At 35.8% G+C, this 12,966-nt stretch overlaps 1 protein-coding gene across 2 annotated transcripts in view; it reads right to left on the bottom strand.

Annotated features, from left to right (window-relative positions):
• The window catches only part of LOC309609897 (uncharacterized protein), a 465,108-nt gene that overhangs the window by 362,234 nt on the left and 89,908 nt on the right, over positions 1 to 12,966 (bottom strand). For both annotated transcript variants that reach the window (XM_082352029.1, XM_082352030.1), the window contains one exon: positions 7,146 to 7,251. The gene's annotated coding sequence lies outside the window, so the exon portion shown is untranslated. The remainder of the gene's footprint in view (positions 1 to 7,145; positions 7,252 to 12,966) is intronic.

The following is a 12,966-nucleotide window of genomic DNA, read 5'->3' as shown; positions in this document are numbered from 1 at the left end:
TATTTAAAGTGATGAAAGGGAAAAACCTACAACCAAGATTACTCTACCCAGCAAGGATCTCATTCAGATTCAACGGAAAAATTAAAATCTTTACAGACAAGCAAAAGCTAAGAGAATTCAGCACCACCAAACCAGCTTTACAACAAATGCTAAAGGAACTTCTCTAGGCAGGAAACACAAGAGAAGGAAAAGACCTACAATAACAAACCCAAAACAATTAAGAAAATGGTAATAGGAACATACATATCGATAATTACCTTAAATGTAAATGGATTAAATGCTCCAACCAAAAGACATACACTGGCTGAATGGATACAAAAACAAGACCCGTATATATGCTGTCTACAAGAGACCCACCTCAGACCTAGGGACACATACAGACTGAAAGTGAGGGGATGGAAAAAGATATTCCATGCAAATGGAAATCAAAAGAAAGCTGGAGTAGCAATTCTCACATCAGACAAAATAGACTTTAAAACAAAGACTATTAAAAGAGACAAGGGGACTTCCCTGGTGGCATAGTGGTTAAGAATCCACCTGCCAATGCAGGGGACACGGATTCGAGCCCTGGTCCGGGAAGATCCCACATGCTGCGGAGCAATGAAGCCCGTGCACCAAAACTACTGAGCCTGCGCTCTAGAGCCCATGCGCCACAACTACTGAGCCCGTGTGCCACAACTACTGAAGCCTGAGCACCTACAGCCCATGCTCCACAAGAAGAGAAGCCACCGCAGTGAGAAGCACGCACACTGCAATTAAGAGTAGCCCCTGCTTGCCGCTAGAGAAAGCCCATGTGCAGCAATGAAGACCCAATGCAGCCAAAAATAAACAAACAAATAAATAAATAAAAGAGACAAAGAAGGACACTACATAATGATCAAGGGATCAATCCAAAAGAAGGTATAACAATTGTAAATATTTATGCACCCAACAAAGGAGCACCTCAATGCATAAGGCAAATGGTCACAGCCATAAAAGGGGAAATCGACAGTAACACAATCATAGCAGGGGACTTTAATACCCCACTTTCAGCAATGGACAGATCATCCAAAATGAAAATAAATAAGGAAACAATAGCAAAGATCAGTAAAGCTAAAAGCTGGTTCTTTGAGAAGATAAACAAATTGATAAACCATTAGCCAGACTCGTCAAGAAAAAAAGGAAGAAGACTCAAATCAACAGAATTAGAAATGAAAAAGGAGAAGTAACAACTGACACTGCAGAAATACAAAGGATCATGAGAGGTTACTACAAGCAAGTATATGCCAATAAAATGGACAACCTGTAAGAAATGGACAAATTCTTAGAAAAGCACAACCTTCCGAGACTGAAGCACGAAAAAATAGGAAATATAAACAGACCAATCACAAGCACTGAAATTGAGACCTTGATTAAAAATCTTCCAACAAACCAAAGCCCAGGACTAGATGGCTTCACAGGCGAATTCTATCAAACATTTAGAGAAGAGCTAACACCTATCCTTCTCAAACTCTTCCAAAATATAGCAGAGGGAGGAAAACTCTCAAACTCATTCTACAAGGCCACCATCACCCTGATACCAAAACCAGACAAAGATGTCACAAAGAAAGAAAACTACGGGCCAATATCACTGATGAACATAGATGCAAAAATCCTCAACAAAATACTAGCAAACAGAATCCAACAGCACATTAAAAAGATCATATACCATGATCAAGTGGAGTTTATCCCAGGATTGCAAGGATTCTTCAATGTACACAAATCAATCAATATGATACATCATATTAACAAATTGAAGGAGAAAAAACCATACGATCATATCAGTAGATGCAGAAAAAGCTTTTGACAAAATTCAACACCCATTTATGATAAAAACCCTCCAGAAAGTAGGCATAGAGGAATCTTACCTCAACATAATAAAGGCCATATATGACAAACCCACAGCCAACATTGTCCTCAATGGTGAAAAACTGAAACCATTTCCTCTAAGATCAGGAACAAGACAAGGTTGCCCACTCTCACCACTATTATTCAACATAGATTTGGAAGTTTTAGCCACAGCAATCAGAGAAGAAAATGAAATAAAAGGAATCCAAATCGGAAAAGAAGAAGTAAAGAGGCCACTGTTTGCAGATGACATGATACATACATAGAAAATCCTAAAGATACTACCAGAAAACTACTAGGACTAATCAATGAATTTGGTAAAGTAGCAGGATACAAAATTAATGCACAGAAATCTCTTGCATTCCTATACACTAATGAAGAAAAATCTGAAAGAGAAATTAAGGAAACACTTCCCTTTACCATGGCAACAAAAAGAAAAAAATACCTAGAAATAAACCTACCTAAGGAGACAAAAGACCTGTATGCAGAAAACTATAAGACACTGGTGAAAGAAATTAAAGATGATACAAACAGATGGAGAGATATACCATGTTCTTGGATTGGAAGAATCAACATTGGGAAAATGACTCTACTACCCAAAGCAATCTACAGATTCAGTGCAATCCCTATCAAACTACCACTGGCATTTTTCACAGAACTAGAACAAAAAATTTCACAATTTGTATGGAAACACAAAAGACCCCGAATAGCCAAAGCAATCTTGAGAAAGAAAAAAGGAGCTGGAGGAATCAGGCTCCCAGACTTCAGACTATACTACAAAGCTACAGTAATCAAGACAGTATGGTACTGGCACAAAAACAGAAATATAGATCAATGGAACAGGATAGAAAGCCCAGAGATAAACCCACACACATATGGTCACCTTATTTTTGATAAAGGAGGCAAGGATATACAATGGAGGAAAGACAGCCTCTTCAATAAGTGGTGCTGGGAAAACTGGACAGCTACATGGAAAAGAATGAAATTAGAACACTCCCTAACACCATACACAAAAATAAACTCAAAATGGATTAAAGACCTAAGTTTAAGGCCAGACACTATAAAACTGTTAGAGGAAAACATAGGCAGAACACTCTATGACATAAATCACAACCAGACCCTTTTTGACCCACCTCCTAGACAAATGGAAATAAAAACAAAAATAAACAGATGGGACCTAATGAAACTTAAAAGCTTTTGCACAGCAAAGGAAACCATAAACAAGACGAAAAGACAACCCTCAGAATGGGAGAAAATATTTGCAGACACATAGATCAACAGAACTGAATAGAGAGCTCAGAAATGAACCCACACTTGTACGGGCAATTAGTCTATGACAAAGAAGGCAAGAATAAACAATGGGGAAAACAGAGCTTCTTCAATAAATGGTGTTGAAAAACTGGACAGCTACATGGGAAAAGAATCAAACTGGACTACTCTCTCACACCATGCATAAAAATAAATTCAAAATGGTTTAAAGAATTAAATGTAAGACCTGAAACCATAAAACTTCTAGAAGAAAACATAGACAATAGCTTTTTGACATTGGTCTTGTTAATATTTTTTTGGATATTGTTCCTTAGGCAAGGGAAACAAAAGCAAAAAAAAAAAAAACTTAACCATGGTACACAATCACAGGACCCTGCTCCCAGGGAGATGTTCCTAATCAAAAAGGAAATTGATGAACCTTTAGAAATTTAAGAGTAAAGGTCAGATGCTGGTTGGCAGTGTTACTGCTCCAAATGAATTTTCTCCTAATAGAAGACAATGCCTTATCACATAAAAATAACTTGCAATATTGGAATTTCAGGCAGGTGTGTAACTGTCCATCTCAGAGTTTTATAGAGCTTACCATGTAGACTCTCAGCTATAGATAAAGTCAATCCTAATTCTTAACCATTAAAAGTAATCAGAAGAAATGAAGACCTACATTCTCCTCATAAATCTCTAGATTTTTGCTTGACAACCAAAAACCATACATTGCATACACTGCACCTAATCCTGTTGTAATTCACATTCCCCTTGAATAAAAAGCTCGTGTAAACATTTCATCCCTTAACGATTCTTCTAGAATATATTTCCTTTGTGAGGTTCATCGCTGTGTTGCAGTAACTCAGCGTTATACTGCAGGATTGCTTTGTAAAGACTGAGGACCAAGAGACCAGCGTTCCATCTCCAACTCTCCTACTCATTAACCATCTGACTCCACATCAGTAAGTGTACATTTCAAGCTCAGCTTTCTCATCTGTAAAATGAGTAAATTAGATGATCTCTAAGGTCTATCATTATAAAATATTCTCTCATCCCATTTCCTTGTTTGGAATTAATTTGTCCAGTATTATAACTATAAAAAAGTCACCTGAGTAATATTCTGGTGTACATATATACCACATCTTCTTTATCCATTCATCTGTCGGTAGACATTTAGGTTGCTTCCATGTCTTGGCTATTGTAAATAGTGCTGCACTGAATATTAGGGTGCATGTATCTTTTCAAATTATACTTTTCTTCAGAGATGTGGTACATATATATATATATAGATATAGATATAGATATAGATATAGACACATAATGGAATGTTACTCAGTCATAAAACGAATGAAATAATGCCATTTGCAGCAACATGGATGGACCTAGAGATTATCATACTAAGTGAAGTAAGGCAGATAAAGACAAATATCATATGATATTGCTTATATGTGGAATCTAAAAAAAATGATACAAATGAACTTATTTACAAAACAGAAATAGACCCACAGACATAGAAAAAAAACTTATGCTTACCAAAGGGGAAAGGGGTGAAGAGGAATAAATTAGGAGTTTGGGATTAACATAAACACACTACTATATATAAAATAGATAACCAACAAGTACCTACTGTATAGAACAGGGAACTCTACTCCATATTTTGTAATAACCTATAAGGGAAAAGAATCTGAAAAAGAATATATATGTGTATATAACTGAGTCACTTTGCTGTACACTAGAAACTAGCACAACGTTGTAAATCAACTATACTTCAATTTAAAAAAAAGTTTTTAAGTCATCTGACATCATAAGGTCTTTGGAGAAGATGCTCTCCTTCTAAAAGAAAGAACCACACAAGTTCACTACCAGAAAGACCTTCTGTACTGAGGAAATTACATACCAACATTTAGGGCAGATGACGTGTGGCTCAGAAATGTCTCATGGTGTATCCTCCTCTAAACGCCCAAAGTACTTTATTATTATACCTCCTGTCTTCCATGAGATACAGAAAAAAAGGAGAACAAAATAAGAACCCAGGAATCCTGCATCCTCACTTTCTGCTCTAAACAATAATTATAATGATTTCTGAAGAAAGCAGAGAAAACTGAGCAGTAGTACTGCTCACGCCATGGTTCTCAACAGTTTGCCATAATATGCATTTGAAGATCTTTCTTCTTTCTTTCCTGCCAACGCAGGAATAGGAGGCAGAACAGCAATGAGGATATCACAGGAATTTGCTTTCTCTGTCTTAAGAAGAGCCATTCCATTTCTTGCCTGAAGTTTAACTTGATTATGCATTCATTAAAGACGAGGGATGGCGATGATTAAACAAAAACGTCTTTAAAATGCAGAGTTCATTTCAGCCCATTTGGTTTTGTTACACACAAATTGGATTTGCATTGTATCCTGCACAGCAGGTACTCCACTTGAAATCAAAGACAGATGCTTTTATGGGATTAAAAAGAAAAACTAGGAGGCGGGGGAGAGGGTGAGAGATTGAGATACTTTGCATTTCGGTAATAATGCCTCCAAAATGAAATAGCGATCATATTGCTGCTTTATCCATATAAGTGTTTGGGCTATAATTAAAAGGAAACAAGAACCCCCATCATAACTTGAATCGTTGTCAAAGAAGAACATTTAATTTGCAGGGGGAAAAATGATTTTTCCCATAAATGTCTAATAATACCTTAGCATATTTGAAATTTAATCATAAGTGCCTTAGAATTAAACCATTTGAATTATTACTGAAACATTTCAAGTGGTAACATTAAATGCTTTGTTTGAAATTAGTCATTAATTCAAAAGTCTTCTCTAGCGCTGCTGTGAGAGTTTAACTCCTTATCTGTAAACAGAAGTCCCTGGTTCTCACACTATATAATTACTCTTCATACCTCTGCAACACTCACATGACTGGCTATTTACACTGGTACCTTTGGTTAAATTACTCTGGACAATATTTAATAATTGATGTATCTACTGTTTTAAATTTTTATATATTTATCAGCTTATTGGACTTTTGTTGGGAACAATGTCTAAGTAAAGAAAGGCAGAACTGACAGAGTCCCTGTGTAGCTCACCTTTCTATTACTTCCAAGACGTTTTGTACAGTGAATATGGTGAATCTCTAACGTCTTGCAGAGTGTCTGATTCTGTATCAGGGTGATATTAGCATTTCTTGTCTATTTGATGATTGTATCTTGTGGAAGATAGATTGCACTAATGGCCCCAGTTACTGGTCTTCCTGGTCTATACTCTCTGCAGTGTTGCAGATCTTCCCATGAAGAGGTGGGATCTATTTACCCCACCTTCTGAGTCTGGGCTGGGCTTGTGATTTGCTTTGGTCACTAGAGTTTGGTGAAAAGGATGATGTGTCAGTTCTAAGCCGAGGCTCTGGAGGCCTCGCATATTCAGTTCTTTCTCTTGAACCCCTGATTCTGCAATTAGAACAAGGCTAGCCTGATGAAAAATGAGAGACATGTCACCCCATAAATCCTGCCAACATCCCACCTACCCGCCATAAGCAGAGCTGCCTAGCCAAGATGAAGCTGACCACAAACAAGACCAGAACTGTGTGGCTGAATTAAGACCAAAAAAATCATTCATTTGGGGGATCTTCTGTTACACAGCAATAGAAAATGATACACATCTGCATCATTTAATTTGGACTTTGATGAGTAGGATTTCCAGTGCTTAGCATATGTCTACATCATAGTATGTGTTAGTATGTGTTTAATAAATATGTATTGATTCATAATTGGGTGGAGATTCACTTATCTATTTTAGTCTGTTGACCAATATGTTCTAATAAACTCACATATAACTATGTCCTCCATACTTATGTAGAGTGCTTGGGGAAAAACAAAACAAAACAAAACAGAAAAATGCATTGTGCTCCATTCTTTTTCTCACTGAGAATATCACACATGAAAAGTGGATAAAGGACTTGTTGGAGAGAGAAGCCAGCCTCACCTGTAAGCATTTTAACTGGCTTGAAAATTCATGTGAAATCTTACCTAGATGAGGCTTACCATTTCAAAATCTTCATGGAATATAATTCCACAATGAAGGCTAGATGTCACTTTCCAATGAGCTGCAAACCTCTGAAGTGAAGGCTGTTTCCCACACGCTGAACCACTGAAACATAGAATTGGAAGAAATTTTAGATATCATCTTGCCCAACCTCCCATTTCACACAGAAATCTCCACCTCAGTTCCCCAGAAAGGTAATAATTGTCATTAGTAGGTAACATTTAATGTACACTTACTAAGTGCTAGATCCTGTGCTAAGTACCATCTGTGTATTAGTTTGTCACAAAAATGTTATGAGGAAAGTACCATTCTCAAGTCGGAGAAAATGAGCTCAGAAAGCTTAAGCAATTTGTCCAGTGTCATGTAGGAAGCACATGGCAGAGATGGAATTCAAACTCTAGCGTCTGCTCTTTTAACTATGAAATGGTTCCTCACCATTAACAGTGAGAGCCATTCATTGGAGATGGAGCTACCTTGTGGTGATTTCTCCCCCTCCCCCAGAAATACTCCAGCAGAGGCAGAACATCTGAAAACCCATATTTTACAATGGTTCAAGTTCAAATCTCCCACATTGTAACTTCCACCCATTGGCCGTGTTTCCAGCCTTGAGAGCTGGAAAGAAAAATTCTTATTTTCTCTTTTACTGACAGATTTTCAAATATTTGACCCTTCTCTTTTCATTCATTCCTTATCTAACACAGTTTTCATGTTCTTCACTCACAGTCAGCCCTCCTAATGAAATCTCTACAGCCCGTACTCCCTGCCTTGCCATGTCAGCGCAGAGACTAGTCATCTTACAGCCTAAGACGGCATCTGGTTTTTACGTTGTGGTTGGTTGGTATGTGGTTGATGGATCAGAAGATTTTAAGTAGAAAAATCAGCTCTAAAAACTTGCAGTGAACATTGAATTTCGTACTACAAATATTTTTTCTATAAACCATCCTATAAATATGTCATATATTTTTTGTTCTTTACCTAAGTTTAAGGCCACAGTCCTTGGGAAAGGCACATGAGTCAAGTCCATTGCCAGATTCAAAACAATTTCACTGGTAGCCTATCCCAAATGTACAGAGCCCAGAAGATGATACAAATCCATTACTTAATTTTTCTGGCTGGGTTACTTTCCAGTTCATTTGGAGTTTGCCTCAGAGAGGTGTCCAGCATTGCCTCTCACTGTTGGTTCACTACCGAGTTTCCACTTCATTTTGATGGTTCGTTTGTTCCTGATGTCATGGTACCCATGTTCTTAGTATGAATATGGCACCAGTGCCCACAGTAAAGGATGTCTTCCAGATTCTTCAAAATGAAGCATCTAAAAGAACAGCAAAACTTTCTCTTGCAAATTTTTCTCTTGCAATATTTACCAACTCTCACTGAAGAACTTAAATATATGCTAACAAAATATCTTCTTCATTTGTGTGTAGGTTTTTTTTTCTTGTTATTGTTGTTGCTGTTGTTTTGGGTTTTTTTATTTTTAATCAAATCTTTGTCTATAAGCTGCTGGCACTCTATAATGATCATAGCTTACATTCCTGTATTTCATTCATTTGTATTTCATTTTATATTTTGTATTTCATTCTTATATGCACACAACCTTAGGCTACTAATGATCTCTCAGATTATCCCAATACATTTTTAAGTTTGTATTTTTAAAAGATGGCATGTAAGTCCCTCTTAAATTTCAGACAGTCTGACCAACATTTAACTGATGAGTCCACACTCCCATATATTTCTACCATTGCCCTGATTTTCAATAAGACTCAGAGTCTCCTGATGACAACAGTAAGAGTAGATTAAATATACAATTTATTTATTCTTTTTGTTACTATAGGCAAGACACTTGCTAAGTACTATATATATATTATCATATATATATTATATATATATATAATATCACATGTATGTATACATTGTGTGCATATGTGTGTATAAGTTTTTTTCCTTACAGGAATTACAGGTGACAGGATTTTTTTTAAAGTCAGTTATATTGAGGTACAATTTTAAACAATAATATGAATTCATTTTAAGCATAAAGTTTGATGAGTTTTGTTAGATGAATATATGACGTGACCACCATGTAAACCAAAATACAGAACATTTCAAACTGTTCTCTTTCATCTCTTTTGGGTCAAACTCTCTCTTTCCTCACCCAGGTAACCATGGATCTGATTTGTCACAATGGATTCTTTTTACCTGTTTTAGAATTTCACTTAAATGGAATGATACAGTGTATACTTTTTTGTGTCTGATTTCTTTTTCCCAGCATTATATTTTGAGATTCATCAGTGTTGCTGTATCAATTCATTCAGTTTTATTGCTGAGTAATATCCCATTTTATGGCTAAAACACAATTTACTTATCCATTCACCAGTGGATAGATATTTGAGTTGTTTCCAGTTTGGGGCTGTTATTTAAAAAGCTGCTATGAGCATTTGTATACATACCTTACTGTGGACATTACGTTTTCATTTCTCTTGGATGTATACTTAGGAGTAGAATTGTTAGGTATGAGTGTATATTCAATTTTATAAGAAACTGTCAAACTGTTTCCCAAAGTGATTGTACTATTTTATATGCCCTCAAGCAAAACATGAGGTTTTTTTTTTTTTCCATTGATCCACTTCTTCACCAACACTAAGTATTGTCAGTCTTTTTCATTTTAACCATTCTATTGGGTGTGAAGTTGTATTGGTTTTGGTTTTGACTTGAATTTCCCTAACAACTAATACTGTTCAGCATCTTTTCATGTGTTTACTGGACATTATACATCTTCCTTTTTAAAGTATATGTTCAAATCTCTTGCTCATTTTGGAGGGTTGTTTGCCTCTTAGTGAATTGTAGGAGTAATTGATCCATTCTGGATTCCAGTTCTTTGTTAGATATTGCAATTATTTTCCTCAGTTTTTTACTTTCCTTTTCATTTACTTAATGGTGTCTTTGGAAGAGCAGAAGCTTTTAATTTGATGCAGTCTAATGTATCAACTATTTCTTGTATGCTTTTTGTGTCCTAAGGAATCTTTGTCTACACCAATGTTAAAAAGTTTTTTTTTCTATGTTTTCTTCTACATGTTTTATACTTTCATTACTTGTCTTTAGATCTATGATCCATCTCCAGTTTATGTTAATGTATATTGTGAAGTAGGGGTAGAGATTCTTTTTTATCCATACATATAGCTGATTTTTTAAAAAAATTAATTTAAAAATTCAATTCCTCATTGAATTATCCTGGCACCTTTGTGAAAAATCAATTGAACACTCTTCCGTTCCATTGATCTCTATGTCTATCATTATGCCAATATCATGCTGTATTTACTACTATGATTTTATAGTAGGTCTTGAAATCAGATAGTGTAAGTTTTCCATCTTTTCCATCATCAACATCTTTTCTCTTTTCCAAAACTGTTTTTGTCTATCCAGCTCCTTTGCATCTCCTTAGAAATTTTGGGATCAGCTCATCATTTTATATATAAATCACACTCACACTAAGACTTTTATTGGCTTTAGATTGATTCTGTATGGAATATATATTGATGTTTATCAATTTGTGAAGAATTACTCTTAACTATATTAAATCTTCCAATCTATGAATATTATATAACTCTGATTAATTAGGTCATTTTTAATTTCTCTTATCAGTCTTTTTTAAAAAAAATTTCACCATACAGGTCTTGCACATATTTTAGCCTATTTTGTCTAAGTATTTCAGGAGTTACTAATAGCATTTTCCAAATGAGAGAATAAGATGATCAGAGAGTATGTAGTTTATCCAGAGCTAGCAAGTGGTTGAGCCAAGATCTGAATCCAGAAGTGACTGAATTCAAAAATTAACCACTAGCCAGCAATCCTCAGACCAACGATAGGCAGAGGGAGTCCAATCAACCAGGAAGATTTTTCAACTCTTACATGAGACATTCTGATATCTCATTGGCAAGAGGATGAGTGGGTCTGGATAGCCAGAAAAGCTCCCAAGATGTTTCTGTTATAGCCTGCTGGTTGAGGACTGCTGAGTAAGGGTTTTTTGCAGCCATCGGTCCCAGCTCAGTCAGTTCCAGCTGGCCACCCTGTGAAGCCCTTGCTAGCCGGTTTCTAAAAAGATCTGGCCAGGAAAGAAAGAACCTGGTATGCAATGAGAGCCAGACAGATCTTACGCTACCAGAAGCAGCTTTATAAACAATAAAAATGAGTGTCTCTCTCATATTCTGGTCTCACCTAAGCTTCCATTCTATGAATAAGTAGACGTGCAAATTAATTTTGAATACAAGTAATGTTTTAAAGTCCGACGTTTCTTTAATTTGTTTTTCTTCATTCATTCTACTTCAACTTATTATGTTTTCCCTTTTGTTTCTCCTTCCTTTACTAAGCTGAATATTTTATTTTGAAATATTAATTTTGAAGAATGGAGAAGCAAGCAAGAAAAAAAAGTGATGATGCATTGCAGATTAGGTGTGCCATGTGCTATGTTTATAGAAGAGAGGATCATGGTCATGGACAAACAAGTCAGCTAGGAGCCATGCTTAGGAACTTCCCTGCCTAAAGAGGCTTGCCATGATGTGCTGGTTGTGGGATATATTAGAGAGATCTAGCCCAGTGGAAAAGAAATGGGCTCAGTAGTGAAACTGGTATATTTGTGTTAGAGATGGAAAGAATGGCTAACTATTTGAATGCAATAGCTTATTATTATAATATTAATAATTGCTAAAATTAATTTATCCAAACTACTAGGTACTCATACTGCTCTTTGAAAAGGGACAATAAGATCATGTTTACTGCTCTCAAGAAGTTTCCACTTCAGCCAAGACATGGAAGCAACATAAATGTCCATTGACAGAGGAATGGATAAAGAAGATGTGGTACATATATACAGCGGAATATATACAACAGAATACAGCCATAAAAAAGAATGAAATAATGGCATTTGCGGCAACATGGGTGGACCTAGAGATTATCATATTAAGTGAAGTAAGTCAGACAGAGAAAGACAAATATCATACAATATCGCTCACATGTGGAATCTAATTTTTTAAAAAGGATATAAATGAACTTATTTACAAGACAGAAACAGACTCACAGACATCAAAAAACAAACTTATGGTTACCAAAGGGGAAACATGGTGGGGAGGAATAAATTAGGAACTTGGGATTAACATACACACACTACTATAAAGTAGATAATCAAGAAGGACCTAATGTATAGCACAGGAAACTCTACTCAATATTCTGTAATAACCTATATGGGAAAAGAATCTGAAAAAGAATGAATGTATGTATATGTATAACTGAATCGCTGTGCTGTACACCTGAAACTAATAAAACATTGTAAATCAACTATCCTCCAATAAAATTAACTTAAAAAAAGAAGCTTCTACTTCATAAGGGAGAAAACATATGTATGTAAAAAATAATTCAAGGCATCCTGTAGCAAATGCTGTTCCCCCAGTCCAAGATGTACTGCACCCTGACATCCTGGCATCCTGACATAAAGAAGCAGGCATCTCATATGAATTAGCAGGGGACCTGGATTTATAAGAGCTGAGTCAATTTGCTTACAATATGGCACTTGATGCTTATAAGTCACTTATAAGCATGTATATGCTTCTATGAATGTATGCTTGTATCTGTAAAATAAAATGAGAATAAGTGCTTTACAAGCTTTTTATGATTGTTAATAGAAATAAGGTAGAATGCTTGGTAAACTGTCAACATATTGGTGGTAGTGGTGGTAGTAATAGTATCATAATTATGATCCCTGTCATCCAGCCTATGAACCCCACTTCAGTTCAATTAATTTTGTCTTCACATGTTTTTATCAACATCCATGAT

The sequence above is a fragment of the Balaenoptera borealis genome (genome assembly GCF_965194805.1).
Source record: "Balaenoptera borealis genome assembly, chromosome: 13".
Lineage (NCBI taxonomy): Eukaryota > Metazoa > Chordata > Mammalia > Artiodactyla > Balaenopteridae > Balaenoptera > Balaenoptera borealis.
This window is presented reverse-complemented; position numbering and strand designations above follow the sequence as displayed.